Below are 16,230 nucleotides of genomic sequence, written 5' to 3' on the forward strand. Positions count from 1 at the left end.
AAAGACTATTACTTGTCTTTCAATAGTCCAATTCCTTTAGAATCCTCGAAGTTTCAGCTAAAGGCCACATATTCCAGCCTCCTTTCCTACTACCTGGGACAAACTGATTAAGCTCTGGCCAAAGGTACATGAGCAGAAATGATACACGGAAATTCTGGGTCATATTCTTAAAAGGAATGGGCATGCCTCTACTTCTTTTCCCTTTTTAAATAAAGCCTATTTAAATAATTAGCTTTAAATACACATAGCGAGTATCAGCAGAACTGAGATAAGCAACGTCAGATTGCCTTATTTCTAATCCACTGCTCTTTTTATATACCACACTCATTCAGGTCTTGAAACTAGCTGCACTGTAATTTTATATTCAATATGCTAATATGATAAGTTCTCTTTGATATGATGGCATATTGTTGATTCAAAATGATAATGTGAGAAATTGACATTGTTATGATGATAGACCATAGTGTTTTTGTTAAGAATCAAGATTCAGTTAGTGGGTCATTTGAGTTTGTTAACCTGTATAGCTAAGAACTAACTCGTGATAGGTTTCTTCTTCAAGATGCAGGTCATGTGAGACTTGGACAGTTCTATGACTAGGAATTGCAGAAAGGTAGAGCATTAGCCATCACTCTGTGAATGAGAGTTTCTATTAGGGTAAGAATATGAAAAACATTGCTTTTTATGCTATAAGATGCAGGGAGTTCTTGTTTTACTTTACATTAAACAGCTCAAATAAACATGACATACAGAGACATAAAAACAAATGAACACTTAAGGACAGACACAAATAATAAGATTATAAAATAGCAAAAGATTTTATAAATAGATTAGCAAGGACTGAAAAATCATATCTGAGATAGTTTACTTGGTAACTAAGTTGTTGGGAGTTTTGTAAGAAAAACAGTTAAAGGAATTTTAAAACATAATACATTTTTATTTCTTTAAAAACATATGACAAAATTTCTTCTGCCATCTGCCATGCTCAGATTTATACATTATAAAATGATTTAATTCCCTAAAGTACAAAAAAGAATGGCTGAATCTCCAAAGAGTTGATAAAGACTGAAGATGTTTATAAGGCATGCTTATGTATACTATTTCAAGCCATCTACAGGACTTGAGATAGGAATGTTTAGTGTTAGCAAAGCCATAGTCACTGAGCCAGACTTTGTGGTGATCCAGAGATCCTTTCATTTCACAGAACTGTCCTTGACGGCTTCTCCCAATAAAGATTTACAACCTTATCTGTTGGCTGTGGCAGTATGAGAGGATCTTCTTTCAGTACATATACTAAAGCTTCATTGGAGTAGCCACGCTTAGGAAGTACCTAGGAGAAAAAATAAAGGAAGATGATGATCACTAACATTTTCTAGGAGTTACATTTTTAATATTATTTCCTATTAAAATTAGGTCTCTTATGTCATGTGGATGACTACTTCATGTAACTAATTTGTTTTTAAACACAAGGTTGAAAGCGAATGTATGGTGAATTTATCTAACAGCTAACTGAAAAAACAGGGACATCCTGCCTATATCTGTATAAGGTAACATACAAAGAAAATACAAATGAGATTCAATGAACTCGATGTAGCAGAAAAACAAATGTGTGTTTAAAACAGACACTTTAAGGGAAAAGTACCTAGTATCATTTGTTTACATCATAATATTAGTGATTCCCTTCTGAAAATGGCTTTGTATAAGTACATTAATTCTCATAAGTGTGAAGCAATCCCACTGGAATGAAAAGAAGTTCTGAGTGAAGAATTGAAGAGAAATTCAATAACTGGACTAAATATCAAAGGTACTAAGAAGCTGGAGATCTGATCTACTGAATCCTACCACTAATTTTCTGCTCTGTCTTCTATCCCCATTCTCCTTCCAAACCTGTGAATAGACCTAGACATACTAACACTTCCTACACTTTTATTTTTTTTAAGTCTCACTCTGTTGCCCAGGCTGGAGTGCAGTGGTGCTATCTCAGCTCACTGCAACCTCCACCTCCCAGGCTCAAGTGATTTTCCTGCCTCAGCCTCCCAATTTGCTGGGATTACAGGCACGTGCCACCATGCCTGGCTAATTTTTGTATTTTTAGTGGACACAGGGTTTCCCCAGGTTGGCCAGACTGGTCTCAAACTCTTGATCTCAGGTGATCTGCCCACTTCGGCCTCCCAAAGGGCTGGGATTACAGGCATGAGCCACCATGCCTGGCCATACTAACACTTCTTACATTTTAAAAGAGAGAGAGGACTCCAGAAAATTAGCCTCATTCATTAATTTCAAAAATTGTTGTTTTGTAGCATGTAGTTTGCTGCTTGGTTTTGGTGCCTTTCTTTATGCTGCTAAAGTGTCATGTACTCTGTGGCATTCAGCATTCAGTGTTTGTCAAGTGACATATAAGATGAATTCATAAATAAAAACCCCTGATCAAAGATTAAAGAAATAAAATAAGAATAGCAAAAAAGACTTCTTTCTTTGTAAACATTCACCCATATTATTAATAATAATATAATTGTTAACCCATAATAAGCACCCAGGGAAACTACAATTGGTATAAAGAATAAGATAATTATATAAACAACTATAAAATATGACAGAATATAGGAAGTGAGAAAGTGTTACAAGAATTAATGAGAAATGGGATGGAGGGCTCACTGACTAAAAAGTACTACTCTTCTAGCTGGCTAGGTCAACTCTATCACCATCCTTTTCCTCAAATTCATCAGGGCTTCCAAGCACTCTGTTTCTCCAATTTCTCCCTCTTTTTATTTATCCTCGCCCCTTACTTTAGTTCCAGTACATCTTCAAGCCTATGGGTCATCAATCTCTCTTTTGCTAATATCTCAATTTCCTGTGTCCCATTATTCATGTCACACAGCATCTGGCTTTCCACAGTGGCCTTCTCTCAGTTCTTCTCTCAGTTCCTTGTTCACTCCCACCTCAGGGCCTTTGTATATGTTGTTCCCTCTGCCTAGGACACTCTTTCATGTCCTTGCATTCCCTTAATCCGCTCCCACTTAACTTAGCTGGACTTTTCATTCTTCAGATCTCTGTGTAAACCTCACATCAGGGAAGACATTCTTGACCCCCGGCCTAAGGTGTAGCCTTCTAAACGCCATGCACAGACCCTTGGAAAATGCGTGAAACTTGAAATTAGTTATCAATGCCACTTTTGTGTTGTATTATAACCTCCATTAGAGTGGGTAATAATTCTGTCCTAGTTATTGCTAAATCCCCATCATTAGTTTATCACTTGATATACATTAGGCATTTGATAAATATCTGTTCCATAAATGAAACAATGAAAGGAGAGGGAGACCCCACACATTCAGCTGGGATGATCAAGGAAGGATTTATGGAGGAGGAGGAGGCCTGTGAGACAGGCTTTGGGCAATGTACACAGTAGTGATAAGCAGTGGGGATAATTGGTGCTGAGGCCTGGAGACAAGTGAGTCAGTGGATGCTCAGGGAAGAGTGGAAGATTAATTTTGGCTATAAAGGATGGACCATTAAGGCGAGTAACGGAAAAGATTGGGCTGGAAAAGAAGGTAAGCATAATATGGGGAAGGCAGGCCTGTTTTGGAAATCAATACTTAACTTTGTAGTTGATGCAGAGACAATAAAGGAATACGGTTCATAGGCTAAGCAAAAGAGGAAAGAGAATGTATATAGAAAACTTATTCTTGAACTCACAGTGATACTACAGACAAGAAAAAATGGCAAAAGCCTAAAATGGACTGCTGACTGCATGAAATAAACAGAAAAGAAGTGATAGAAAGAATTACATGTTTAAGATGGATTGTATAAAGAGTAAAATATTTAACTAAAATATCTGGGGGGAGGCAGGAAAAGAGATAAACCAGCATGCCTCTTGAGGTTCCTGTGAGAGTAACTAGAAAGAATGGAATAATCTAGATGTATATATGGTGAGGGGAAGGAAATAATCAGTTTATTTTGTAACACTATTGAGCTAGATTTTTAACGTTTTATCTAGAATATAGTAATATTGAGGTAAACACTGTAAATCGGTGGCTGAAGATCAATGCAGAATTTCTGCTCTAATGAGATATTATATTTACATTTCTGGTAATTTCCTTAGTCTGTTCACATGCTTGTATACTATAAAAGTATGTTTAAAAAAAAAGACTGCTTCAAGCCATGAATAAACAGTGTGTGTTTTCCTGGAGAAATAATTGTATAGAAAATTTGAGGCAATAATCACCAACCCACTTAACACCCTCCTCCAACTTAAAAGTATTTTTATATTAAAACAAACAGAAATGTATTATGGAAGAGAATACAAGATTCACATGGATTTTTAGATAACACTCTCAAATTCCAAGAGATTTTGTATTTGGCAAACTGCTTTAGGGTCTACCTTCCTTGCCTCAACCTCCTACCCTTCAGTTCAAGTTTATTTTGCTAAGTAAATTATCTAAATAGCCTGTCCACATCTATATTGCTAGCAAGTGGCAGAGCAAAACTTTTAAATCAGATCTCTCTAGAGCCTGTACTCTAAACCACTATAGTAGACACTATCCAATAATCTAATGGTCTTTTAATTTTAGTTAATATTATATTTAGCTTTACTTACCAAGTAAATGACAACATAAGGCCAAATGCAGGCAGCAGGTATTTTTCAATAATGAATTAGCAGGGGCTCCAAGAATACAACAAGAGAAAGTGATTTTTCACAGTGCTTGAGAGGCTGAAGATGGGATTATCGCAGAGAGAAAAAGGTTAGAGTGGTGTTTCCTTAGTCCACTACTCACAAATTAGATGGTTATGTTACATATTCTTTTAAGACACAAGCCATCCTCCAAACTTACAAAAAACAGAAAGTCTACATCATTTTCCTGTTCAAAACCTTGAAAGCACAGTTTAGAAAGTCCTTCACAATCTGGCTCTAAACTACCCTCCAGCAACTAATCCCCATAGAATCTCAGCTCCAAATACCTCAGACTATTAATTAATTAATTAGCTAATACAATTAAAAGTCTTCCTGAAAAGGCAACCTTAACATAAAGACTTCAGGATAAGAAAGAGTTGTACAGATTAAAGGAATGAAACAGGGTTGGGAGGAAGAGAATTCCATGCAAGAACATGCAGAAACAACATCTCATAGGTAGAAAGAGCGAGGCCACTGACAAAAGTTCATTCAGGGAAGATGGCAGAGATGAAGCTGAAAAGGCAGGCAGGCAGAAGCCAGAAAGAGGACTTTGCAAGGCCCATGCTCCAGTGGGCCTTCCTTTTAGGGAAATGGAAAATCAACAAAAGATTTTAAGAAAGGAGTGGCATGCTCAGATCAGATCTGTGATTAAGAAAGTTTACTCTAGATACCCCTTGGAAATCATATTAACACACATTGTGTGCCGCCACTACTACTTCCAGATGTATGCCCTCCACTGACTTTTACAGGTAAATGTGGAAACTGATTACGGGGTTTACCTAAGAAAACTAGTTTTGCACTCTCAGATTTCAAAATACAGTAATGAAAAACACAAAGCCTTTCCTCTTAAAATCTTGGAGTGCATGTTAGGGTATTCTTTAAACTTTGGTAACCATAAGAAGCAAATTACTTTGGAGTACTCCATTTCAAAAATGTTGTATAATACATGAAATGTGATATTACAGCATTACTGATCCACTTTATGATGTTTTAAAAAATGTACTTATTTAAATACAGAAATATGATCAATGAATACAGCATTATATAATCACCAAGAGAACTTACTAGAGTTTTCATAATGGTCTCTTGGCTCTTCTTCTGCTGATATTGGCACCAAAGAAATTAGGTTATAACTATTGTTTCTTTTTGTGGCTGAAGAGACATTTCCAAGTACAGAATGAATGGAGTTCATTCAGAAGCCTTGCAAATGGGCTGTGGCCCCTTTTTTTATGCATAATAGGCCCAGCAAGGATATTTAGGACAAAACCAAGTTTTACTTTTAACCAGTTGACAAGGTCTTCACATTTTAAAGGAGCTCCACACGCTAGATTTACTTAGGCTTATCTGTTCTTTCATCACAATTTCTATAGAAGAATATTAAGGATGCCAGAGAGTTGCCCACTTAGGGAAGGCAGATCGTTTTTTTAAAATAACAAGATAAATCATATGTTGCTTAAAACCTAAATTACAGAGGACATAGGAATTTCCAGTAGACTAAACTTGTCACAGTGACATGAAACAATAATATTTGAGGAAAAAAAAAACAGAAAAAAAGAGCTTAGTGGAGAAGCAAGTCACTGGGAAAGGGAAAAAGCTTAAAAGTCACGCATATTTAAAGAAAACTAATGTTTTGTCATTGTTTCAGCCACATCTGAGTACATTAGAATTTAACGTACTTAAAAAAATTTTTAAAGGCAAAACATACAACAGTTGGGAGACAAAGTGGTTGTAACCCACTTCCTCCACACCCTCTTGATACTTAACATTGATACTTCGTGTGGTCTTTGGCTTATGCAGTATCCTGTCTCATTATGACTGGACTATTAAGAATCAAGTAACTGTCCCTGGGCGTGGTGGCGGGTGCCTGCAGTCCCAGCTACTCGGGAGGCTGGGGCTGGAGAATCCTTTGAGCTCAGGGGCTCGAATCTAGTCTGGACAACATAGTGAGACCCCCTGTCTCTAGAAAACAAACAAACAACAACCAAAAACACCCAAACACAAACACACAAAAGAATCCAGAATCAAATAATGGTCATCAACAATACAATATCCAACTGTAGTTCCTTTTTTTTTTTTTTTAAACGCACAGAACAACCTTTTGAAGGTGCCAAATTTAAAGATGGTAAAGTAACAGAGAAGTAAACTGTAACCTAATTGCTATGGCTTCAGAATAACCCAGTCAAAAGACTTTCAACATGAAAGGAAAGGAATTTAAATTAGTTGCCCTTGAGTTCAATATTTAAAGGTTCTGTATTTTTTTTCCTACTTTAGCAAGGGAACAAATATAGTCCTAGATTGGTCCAGGGGTGTATCTCCCCTTCTCAAAGTAATTTGCAGGTTGGACTACAAAGGAGATACAGCAACCCAGTGAAAACAGTAGAAGCAAGACAGGTTCTTGGCATCTGCTTATGCTGCCGCCTGTATTTCTGCCCATGTTGGCTCAGGCCAAACAGTGCAGCATCCAGTGGACGGCTGAGGGACCTGTGTCCTCCACACTTCGCTCACCAGCAGGGGAGTCATTATTACTCCTTCACATTGGGTACTTTTGAAGCACTTGATAGAAGCTCTTCTTAAAGGAAATACTGAGGATTAAAGAACAATTCTGAGACTCAATCATTCTGTAGGGAAAAAAACACAATTGTCTAAGTCAGGGGAAACCATCTCTGACAGATGTTCTGCTAAAAGAGAAGACAGCTCCTCTTTTCTACATGATTCTCGAGGGCTAAAGGCTGCAGAGAGATACTGCTAATTAATTCCTTCATGTTTTCATGAAGGAAATATTTATCAAACATATCTAGAGCCATATTTTATAAGTATTGTTTAGTTACTGTGTGTATATTCTAAGCATTTTATTATATAATAATATATACTGTGGAAGTAATAGTATTTACCTCACTGGGTTGTGGAGAGTATCTAACTCAGTGAGTTGTGAGATAATAAACATAAAGTGCTCATAAACCATAATCCTGGTGCACTGCAATTGCTCAGTAGATGGTCATTCATGTTATTGGTGCTATGGAGGCTGCTAATGTAAAGCTTTATTTCTGGGTCCAGAAAGAAGTTGCCTTTAATGGAGATATCAAAGGCTAAATAGTAACACTGACATTTGAATAGGATCTGGAAAAACAGAGAAATTTTTGACTCAAAGGGATTTATAAGGTTTTGAACCACCCTAAAACTTAAGATTTCTGGTATGCTGTGGAATTCCTGAAGTTTGTGAGAGACTTGCACTTTCAGGAATTTAGGCTTTGATGTTGAATTAGGAAATTTGAATCCTGGCTCCATTACTTATTCTTTGTATACTTTAGCTCTCTTATGTGTAAAATGAGGCTAATAATTCTACCTACACGTCAGAGTTTTTGAGAGAACAATATATGTAAATACTTAAAACAGTGCTTGGTACTTAGCTAGACATATCTCAAATCACTACCATCATGATCACCAAATGGCAGAATTGACAAATGGGATTTGTGTCTTGCTGCCTCAGATTATCTTTGATTTTCCATACTCTTTGATGTCTAAAATAATTTTGATTCCTATTATTCTATAGCTAAATATTCTAACATGAGGCAATTACTATCCTTTCTGTTTCTAAATTGGAAGGATATCTTACAACACAATATTGCAAGGAAAATAACCACACATTGGTAGGTTCAAAGAAAAGAAGAGGAGAAACCATTAGGAAATGAAGCCACCTTGTCCATCTTAGGGGATGCTCACTCTTATCCTTCATTTTGCTTCTATCAGCTCTCAGTTTTCCCTCCTTCTCCATTGCGCCTCCAGTCTTAGTCTACATGACATTTAAGCCAAAAGTCATTCATAACATTTGTTTGTTTGTTTGTTTGTTCTTGAGAGACTCCTGGTGGCTTAGTTTGCCCTCTAATAGATTGCTATGGTAACACTTGTTTCCGTTTGTCTACCACTCTCCCTGCATCCTCTTAACTCCAATTTCTGATTAAAAAAAAAAAAAAAAAGGAGCCACCTGTTTCCTGAGCACAGAATTAGATTATTGAATCAAGTTGGCTTACACAGATCCTTCGAATTTGAGTCTTAAGTGGAGGTGCCTTGGGGTGCTCTAGGTCAAAGAGTTCATGAGTTCTCAATGCTCAAGTCCTCAGAATTGTCCTGGTTTCTAACCTCCTGAAGCTTGCTTGTTCAGTGATACCTTTCTGTGAGCTACTCTAATAATTCTCGTGTTTAAGATGGTCTCTGTTGCATATGCACCTTTCTGCTTTTTGCAACCAAAAAAGAAAAAAAACCTATGTGGCTGTGTGGCTGAGTTCCCTTGGGGGAATTTAATCAGCCATCGGCTTTGGTCAACTAGGGGCTTACACAAGACAAATTAATCTGGAGGAGATGTTAAGGGTGGTAAGTAATTTGATATATCCATAACAGGGGAAAATGGTAGTTATAAGAAAAGAATCAGACTTGTGTCTACATATACTATAGTCTTAGCAGAATATAACAAACCCCATTTAATTAAATTCCATTTAAGTCAATAGGCATTACAATTAGGCATTCACTAGATAAGCACTTGGGGGATATTTAGACGGATAAGGCTAAAATTTTGCTCTCAAGTAATGGCTAGTCTGGGGGAAGACTACATGTACACATATAAGTATAATACAAGGCAAAATATGCTGACTACTGTGATAAGATCAAATAAAAACACTTTGGGAGGCCGAAGCGGGCGGATCACGAGGTTAGGAGATCGAGACCATCCTGGCTAACATGGTGAAACCCCGTCTCTACTAAAAATACAAAAAATTAGCCAGGCGTGGTGGCGGGTGCCTGTAGTCCCAGCTACTCGGGAGGCTGAGGCAGGAGAATGGCGTGAACCCGGGAGGCAGAGCTTGCAGTGAGCCGAGATCGTGCCACTGCACTCCAGCCTGGGCAACAGAGCGAGACTCTGTCTCAAAAAAATAAATAAATAAATAAAAACATAGAGGAAAGAACAATTAATTTGGGTTATAGCATTAGCCAAACAGGTCAGCCTGCTGAAAGATTCAAATAGCATGTTGCAAGCCACCAATACAAAGGAGAGAAGGAGCCCTTTTAAAGAGCTGTGGCATTTTGAGATCTTGAGTAACATACAAATGGAAAAAGACTCCTCAAGTTTGTAGGCACTTGAGAAATATTGCTTTCTCACTTCTTACCTCATTTAAGTACAGGTCTAAGTAAAGGTCTGTAGAGGCAAAAATCCTTTCTTACCAATAAGTGAGTCCTTCCCTAACCCTAGTCTTGGGCTGGTAGGAAGTATCCCTAGTCAGTGTCCCATTTCCTCACCAAGAGTGTTTTCCATTCCTGAGTTAGTTCAACAAGGGTAAAATCTGGATTAATGGCCCCCACGTCTTTGAAGTCAAGAAGTGTACATTATTTTTTCCCAGATCTTAAATCTGGTGACTCAGCACAAATTCTAGCCTTGCATGTATCCCTCAACCAGACTGAGTATCCATTGCATGAACAATGACCCACGGACACCAGTGTAACCCCTGCCTCCTCACCTCCTGCACTGGCCCTGCAGAACTGAGATTCTGCCTTTTACATAGCCTTTTTGCCTGAGAACAAGTTAGCCTAATTCTTGGCAATCTTCTCTCTGGTTATGGCAGTGGAGTCTCTACCATGTGTTTTAAACCCTAGTTCAACAAGCAATTCTGTTAGAACCCGACTAATATCCTCCTTACAATGGAGCAGGTGTTGGCAAACTTCTTTAAAGAGCCAGATAGTGTATATTCTAGGCTTTGAGGGCCAGAAGGTTTCTGTCACAAGTATTCTGGCATTTTAAGTCCTAAAGCAGCCATAGACCACATTTAAATGAATGGGTGGAGCAGTATTCTAATAAAACTTCACTTATAAAAAGAGGCAATGATTTGGCCCTTGAGTATAGTTTGAAGACCCCCTGCTTTTCAGCATCACTGTTCATGCATTCAGAATTCCTTATTCCCATGACCCATCTGTTTGCAAGAAAGCTTACCTTAATCTTTCCCAATCCTCCTTTATTTGCAAAGGTGTAGGCTTGCCCATCTCAGTTACAATATTCAAGACGTCCATGTACCTTACTTCAGTTCCTGGTATACTCCAGAGCCCACATGAACATTTATGCGTACCCTATCATTCCATCTAGAGCCAAAGTAAAAAAAGAGAAGCAAGAAGTAGTGGTATGTATATAGTTATTAGCAGTTTGAGGGAAAACAAAACAAAACAAAACAAAACAAAAACAGAAAATAGCCTAAAAGAAGTAATTGTTGCTTCTGGAACAAGAGAAAAGGAGAAAAGTTATAAGACAACAATCTGTTATATTCTGCAGGGAGCAGAGATACCTTGGCCAAAAGTAAAGAAAATTGGGTAACTCTCTAGACAATGGGAAGAAAACTGAGGCTCATAAAAGTTAAATGAGAGTTCCACATAGGCCTGTTAAGGAATTCCTGCTAATTATATTCATCTTGAAGCAAAGGTAGAAGATGTATCGCAATATCCCAAATTGGAAATCTAAATATATTTTCTGAATAAAGTTGTTAAATAGAGTGATTTTTTAAACTGTAGTAGTAGGTTTAATAGGAATTTGTAAGTGGCACAAAACACAATAATAACTGCTATTTAGTTAAGTGACAGTGTAGTGGACATTTTTTTCTGATTTTACCATCTAACATTCACTCCCCTTTCTTTTGGTAACACTATCAACAATTTTCTTTGGACAACCGTGCTTCCTGTGCCTTCGGTCCCCCTGCTTTGGATTGAGCTGAAACTATCCGATTTCAGGGACAGGCATGTGATCTAGGTTTGGATAATCAAAATATTGAACCCCCCTGGATCTACAGTTGTTTTAGGAATAGAAACATGCAAGTTTGTCTCATCAAAGTGAGGCCAAGACTTCTATAGGTATTTCAGGGAGAGTTGCTCTTTTTTATGTTATATTAGAAAATGGCAAGATGTTAAGTTTAGAGTTGCTAAAGGATGACATTAGGAAATAACTCCTTTGACAGTTAAAGCAAGTATTAAGAAAAATAGGCTGTAGAAATGCAGATACCAAGTCCTGAGAATACTGTTTGAACCCTTAATATTTTAGTAATGAGTTAATTTTTTTAGCCTATTTTCTTTTATACTTCCTTTCCTCCTTCCATTATTCTCTCCTTCCATCCCTCCCTTCTTTCCTTCCCTTTTATCCCTGCAACTGAGAGTTGTAAAAGAAAGTAAAATAATACAGCTTATTTTATGTGAGTATATATAGCTTTCCTTTAACTCACAAAACAATCCTATGGGTGGGTATAATTACTCGGTCAACTGAGGAATTGCATAGTATGCCGCTGGTCATGCTATGCATAGTATGCAATTCCTCAGTTGACTTCAAAGCTACGATTCAACCTCAGGCCAGTATGACTCAAGGCAGGTGATCCTCACTATACCCCCTGCCCTCAGGTAAAAAGTCTTCTAAGGGAACTAAGCTTTTAGGTCTCAACAATTCATATCTGCTTCTAATTTAGGGGCCATCTCTATACTAGGGGCCTAATGTGATGATAATAGATCAACTTTGGCCAGTGATGTGAAAATAAATGTACTTTTGAAAATGCAGTGACTCCTTGACAGGTGCCCTTTAGAATACTGGTGAATGGCTGTTGTAGAAAAGTCATTTCTGAAAGGTATTTTTATGAGGCAAACTGCATTTTCCACTTTTATCCCACACCTAATGTCAGGGATATGTTCTAAGAGAATACTTTTATTCTCATTCATTCTGCAACAAACATTTAGAGATATTTAGAGCTTACCAGGCATTGGAGAAATGTACTGGGCTGCCTAGAACAACAATTTGGACCAACGTTTGCACGTTCCCATCCCAGAAACACTTGTAGGTCCAGGGTGGTTCAATATTTCGATTGTCCAAACCTGGATCATCTACCTATCCCTGGAATCAGGGATGGTTTCAGTTCAATCCGAAGGACAGGAAGGCCATCTTAGATTGATAAGCCATCTTATGTTCCCAGCATCTGTCTGAAATAATTATATCCTGAGAGCTCTCGTAGTGTGAAGCTGTCTTCTACATGTAAAATTTCACAGGGAACCATGTTTTTCAAACAAAGGCATAAGAACCTGAAAGACAGTACAGAATAGTGATTAACAGGGCTGGCACTGGAGTTCAAGTCTCATCTCTTCTCAGCTGCATGACCTTGAGAGAGTTATTTAACGTCTCTGCGCTTCATTTTCCTTGTCTGTAAAAAAGGAATGATAATAATAGTACCGTTATTGTTAGTTGCCCATCCTCCCCTAAGTTTCTCAACTAAATGAACTACTGACTTGCTATCTAGTTTTTAATTTGAATATTAATAGATTATATTCACTTATATTGTGAATAAGTGAACGTTTCACTTATTTCTCTTATCTCTGTCACAATCTTTTATGCACACACATGCAAATATGCTACATAAATTAGCTCTAAAAATGAGCAACTTGTAATACATGCCCAGCACCGTAATGTAAGTTAAGTGATATTTTATTAGGGAGCAACCAATGATTTTTATCATATAAAATAAACAAGGAAATTTATCAAGATAGTTTTCATCATAAAATATATTTTTAAATATCTTTCTTCCCAAATTTTCTATTAAATTTGACCTAGCCATATGACTTACATAAATTATATTAGCAAAACTGAAGCCAATTATCTGAAACCATTTAAAGTACGGCTATTTCAGAACAATAATATGAGTATCATTTAAACAATGTTATAGTGTGTACACACATATCTGTCTTTCTATGTACCTTAGGGGTGGGAGGACAGACTGAGGCAATAGGAAAATCTCTCAAGTTAGTTTAGAAGTCAGAGAAATTTCCCTTTACCCTTTTCATCAGAACAAATTAGAACAGATCATTGGAATCTATTTCAAACAAATAACAACTTTCCTAGTGTTTTTGGAATGCAAAGACTAAAATGTCTAGATTGTCACACAGAAAACCATACAACTCAGATTCCTAACACAGTTTTATGAATGAAGAGCTGAATCACTTTGTTATGCACAAAGGACTAGATAAATGCCACAGAAATGCTATAATCCTGGGGATTAATTCTTTTATTACTATTTAACTAAGTTGTCCTAGTGATTTACCAGTTCAAATGTGATATTAAATGCTATATTGTATGTTGCTCCATACTTGATTTTAAATGAATCAAATGCTTATAATTACAGTATTTGGAATTTTTTGTTATTTTTAAAGGCTTTTTAAAGTTTTTATATACTTGATAGTAAGCTGAACACTTAGGTTAGCTTCAGTTACACAATTGTAAGATTTTTTATTGTACAATTATTCTTTTAGAATTGAAATTTATACCAACTTTTGCATGTTTCCTTCCCTTAAACAATTGTAGGTCCAGGGAAGGAGGGTTCAATATTTTTATTGTCCAAACCTAGATCACATACACACCCCTGAAATCAGAGTACAGACAGCTGATGTTCAGTGTAGACAGCTGTCTAAACAATAAGAACTCTATGTATCAGGACAGGTGCTGTTATTATCCTCCAAATCTACAACACAAGTGTTGATTTATAAAAGATTTGGAGGGATAAGGCTTAAACATTAAAACAACAAGCAAATATCCCAGTAAAACAAAGCTGCAAATTTCAATCTATTCCTTACACAAGAGTCAACTATTCAATGAAAAATTTCAAGAAAAGTATAGGGGTTTTCCACTGCTTTGAAAGTGTTTTGATAACACATAATAATATCCAACTTTGGAAATTTATCACAGCTATCTAAGAAGCTCAAGGTACCACTTCAAAGAATTACCAAGAATCACCTAGCATATTTCCAAAACCTGAAAAATCAACTTAGTTTACAAATTGTTAGACTATGAGTTTCTTCAAGACATGGACCACCTTTCTCCTCATGGTTTGCTGCTACCTTGCACAAATTAGGCACTGAGTATATGAAGGAGCATGGCAGACTGAAGTCCTACACCTACCAGAAGAAAGGCCACACACCCTTGTAGTCACATAGCTCCATCCTATTTGCCAAAAATCAATGGCCAGATGATCAAAAGCAGTGGTTCCCAATTGGGGATGATTTTACCCCCCAGGGATATTTGGCAATGTCTAGAGTCATTTTTGGATGTCAGAGATGTGCAGGGATGCTGTCATCTAGTAGGTAGAGGCCAGGGATACTGCCAAACATCCTACAGCACACAGGACAGCCCGCACAACAAAGAATTATCTGGCTGGAAATGTCAGCAGAGCTGAGGTTCAGAAACACTGATCTAAGAGTTAATTGAATATTTGGCTGGGCACAGTGGCTCACGCCCGTAATCCCAGCACTTTGGTAGGCCAAGGCAGGTGGATCACTTGAGGTTAGCAGTTTGAGACCAGACTGGCCAACATGGTAAAACCCCATCTCTATTAAAAATACAAAAATTAGCTAGGCATGGTGGTACATGCCTGTAGTCCCACCTACTCAGGATGCTGAGGCATGAGAATCACTTGAACACAGGAGGCAGAGGTTGCAGTGAGCCGAGATCATGCCACTGCACTCCAGCCTGGGCGACAGAGTGGGACTCCATCTCAAAAATAAATAAATAAATAAACTAAAATAAAAATAAAATAAAAGTTAATTGAATATTCATGACGGCATCAGACAGTCACCCATAGTGGAACACACTAAAATATACCTTGTTTAAGTTAAAAAAATTTCATTGCAAGATTCAGTACTCACCTTCCAAAACAGAAAAGCTGCTGGAATGAAAATGTGGAAGTAGAATGAAAAGCCTTCCATTTTCTCTCAACGAACACAATTTTTCATACATCTTCATGTTTATCACATGTGATATATTCAGGAACTGTGGAAGAACAGAAGTGATAATGATATGCTGATACATAAGGAGTCTCATGTCACCTAGAAAGTAGACTGACTTTTGTTAATGAGACATTTAAAGAGGTCAAATATGGAAGGGCTAGATTTGTATTCAATATCTGGCATAAGAACAGTGAAACAGGAAAGGTAAAGGTAATAATGGTAAAGGAGGTAGTTAACATCTTTTATGTCCTCTCAATCTGCCAGATACAATGCTACAACACCTTATGTGTATACTCATTTAACTGGTAAGATCTATCAATCTCAGAAGTTAAGTGTTTCAGAAAGAATATGATTTGATCATTTCTATAACAATTGTACTATAACTTCCATTTTACAAGTCTCACTCCTCCACTAGACTGGGACCTTCTGGAACCTGCCCTCCAGAAGGTCCCAGACTAGTGGAGTGGGACTCGTAAAACAGACTGAAAAAGTAGAAGTCCTAATGATGTCTTATTTATCATTAGGACTCATTCATCATTAGGACTCATACTATACCACCAAATAGGCCTTTCATTAGAGATTAAGAGAATAAGAGTAACACTGTGCAAAAAAACAAAAATCTAGGGGAAACCATCTAAAGTCCTCCAAATTCTAAGGAGAAGAGAGGTTATCATAAGTCTAGTCTGTGAGTTCTTCCATGAGCAAGATACTTCATTATCTCTGTATTCACAGTTACTAGTGAAGAGTCTAACACAGAGTAGACACTTAATAAGAATATTTTAAATTGA

General features: G+C 37.2%; 1 long non-coding RNA gene across 13 annotated transcripts in view; it reads right to left on the minus strand.

The window, feature by feature from the left end:
- Positions 1-913: 913 nt before the first annotated feature.
- The window catches only part of LOC736093 (uncharacterized), a 61,491-nt gene continuing 46,174 nt past the window's right edge, over positions 914-16,230 (minus strand). For 3 of the 13 annotated variants that reach the window (XR_673644.5, XR_008539753.2, XR_008539758.2), the window contains 6 exons: positions 15,362-15,485; positions 12,430-12,751; positions 10,641-10,786; positions 7,172-7,284; positions 4,592-4,705; positions 914-1,327 (listed from right to left, as the gene is read on the minus strand). This is a non-coding gene — a long non-coding RNA (uncharacterized LOC736093). Of the gene's footprint in view, positions 1,328-4,591; positions 4,706-7,171; positions 7,285-10,640; positions 10,787-12,429; positions 12,871-15,361; positions 15,486-16,230 lie in introns of all 13 variants that reach the window. The other 10 variants (XR_008539752.2, XR_010153035.1, XR_008539755.2 and 7 more) reach the window with 7 other exon arrangements.

The sequence above is a fragment of the Pan troglodytes genome, chromosome 1, assembly GCF_028858775.2.
Source record: "Pan troglodytes isolate AG18354 chromosome 1, NHGRI_mPanTro3-v2.0_pri, whole genome shotgun sequence".
NCBI lineage: Eukaryota > Metazoa > Chordata > Mammalia > Primates > Hominidae > Pan > Pan troglodytes.